The following is a 2,324-nucleotide window of genomic DNA, read 5'->3' on the forward strand; positions in this document are numbered from 1 at the left end:
CCAGGAGGCTATCCCGGGTATGGCGCTGGTTCCTATGGAGGCTATGCCGGGAATGGCGCTGGTTCCTATCCAAGTTATGGAGGCTATCCGGGTATGGAGCTGGTTCCTATGGTAGTTATGGAGGCTATCCTGGGTATGGAGCTGGTTCCCATGGACATTATGATGCTCCAGGAGGCTATCCCGGGTATGGAGCTGGTTCCTATCCAAGTTATGGAGGCTATCCCGGGTATGGAGCTGGTTCTATCCAAGTTATGGAGGCTATCCGGGTATGGAGCTGGTTCCTATGGTAGTTATGGAGGCTATACTGGGTATGGAGCTGGTTCCTATGGAAGTTATGAAGCTCCAGGAGGGTATCTCGGGTATGTAGATAGCATTTTTGAAGATCCAGACTGGTATCCTGGGTCTGAAGAGGGGCAATATGAAGGTTCAGGGTTGTACCCCGGGTATGACCATGGACATTATCAGCCTTCAGGATCGTATCCCCATGGACATTATGAAGCTTCAGGGTCGTATCCCGGGTATGACGATGAACATTCTGAAGCTTCAGGATCGTATCCCGGACATGACGATGAACATTCTGAAGCTTCAGGATCGTATCCCGGGTATGATGCTGGTTCCTATGGACCTTATCGTGCTCCAGGACCGTATACCGGGTATGATGCTGGGTCCTATGGACCTTATCGTCCTCCAGGACCGTATACCGGGTATGATGCTGGTTCCTATGGACCTTATAATGCTCCAGGATATTATCCCGGGTATGGATATTATCCACCTTCAGGATATTATCCCGGGTATGGATATGCTTATGGGCGAAGTTTCCCCAACCTGAAGGACAGATAGACCCTGGCTATGAGTCTGGACCTGGAGGCCAGGACCCAGCTGCGTTTCAGATCCCTGCTCCTCCCTCTGGACACAGCAAACACGACACAGCTGAATCTCCACAAGGTACCCGGAATGAGTTGTTGATCCTTAACCATTGGTGTCAATGTATTCGTGTTCATGAGCACTTTCCCACAGCCCCCTTATTTTGCTCATCCTGGATCCTGTGTCCTTGATGATTAACACAGCGGGGTAAAGTATCTCTCTCATAAACCTGTGGTTGAGGCTCAATCCCTCACTATCGATCCTGTCGGGAGAAACAAGTCTAGTCCATACGCTTGATGGCCAAGCTGCAGGCTATTTCGTTTCATTTTAATCTAATTTATTATGTGGTTTGCCTCTAGGTGTCCTCGCTGGTGAAGACACTGAGCCATCCACCAGTAAAATGAGCCATCCCCAACCGTCACCTAGTTCACAGTTCATCCCAGGAGAACTGCACCGAATCGAGAGCGTGATGGAGGATGGTGCCTACGAGTCAGAGACCCAGGAAAAGGGTGCTAAAGATGCTCAAAATGCAGTGGTCGACACCAGGCCACCTCAACCAAAAGCCACCATGCCCATGGGCTCTTTAAAGCAGCACGTCCCTTACAACTGGCTGTTCCTCACGGGCCAGTACGTGCGAGGAACCTACCCTGAATTCACCACAAGTGTTGAGCATGGCAGAGACGACTGGCAGGTGAACCACTACCGCAGATATAAGCGTGCAAAGGAACAACAACAACAGCAGCAGAAGGTCAAGTCCATCTCCAGTGCCTGAGCTTTCTGATGCCCAGTATGGAAGAGTCTAAAGCAGCAGATGTAAACAGCAGTGTCGAGGGGAAACAGAATTCCTCCATGGTTTATACAAATAAAAGTTTTACCTTGATGGATTGTTTGTTCTCAATTGTCTGTTTCAGTCTTTTCTGTCACCGCCTCCATTTTGAGTTTGTTCTACTGAATCTTTAAATATGAGTCTGTACCGACAGCCTTTTAAATTGCTGGTATGAATGTTCTATCTCTTGCTGTCATTTGCGGCTATAGAACTTGTGGCCGTACTCGTTGGGAGGGTAAAGACTCTCTCGACGCCATCAACACTTGGATTACCTGTGCCCGCCTCTTGGCAGCACTATCAAGGCGTTCAGTTGTCATGGTTTCCATGGAGGAGTTAGCAAGTGTCCAAAACCATTTGGCTGCTAGGTGTCTTTGCTGGGTTCCTCTATGCCCTGGTGGCTAGCTCTCTTACTACAAATCCTCTGCAAAGATGGGTGTTTTTAATACCAAGGGGTTCACATTTGTGCAAATGGCATATTCCCAAATGTCAGCAATACGTGCGGTCATCTAGGAAACATTTCATGCCAACAATTGTGAGTCACCGTTGACTGGTTTGCATATTGAGTCCTTTTTAGCCTTCTGACAGAACAATTGGCAGTGTCAAGTTTCTATATTGACTTTTAGTTTCCATATTC

The 2,324-nt window shown here is 48.4% G+C and overlaps 1 non-coding gene across 1 annotated transcript; it reads left to right on the forward strand.

Annotated features, from left to right (window-relative positions):
* Window positions 1–1,022: 1,022 nt before the first annotated feature.
* LOC311370982 (small nucleolar RNA SNORA26) lies at window positions 1,023–1,144 on the forward strand. Its single transcript, XR_014640946.1, has one exon. It is a non-coding gene; the product is annotated as a small nucleolar RNA SNORA26 (small nucleolar RNA).
* The last annotated feature ends 1,180 nt before the right edge of the window (window positions 1,145–2,324 follow it).

This window comes from Micromesistius poutassou (genome assembly GCF_964030765.1).
Source record: "Micromesistius poutassou genome assembly, contig: SCAFFOLD_6790, whole genome shotgun sequence".
NCBI classification, from domain to species: Eukaryota; Metazoa; Chordata; class Actinopteri; order Gadiformes; family Gadidae; genus Micromesistius; species Micromesistius poutassou.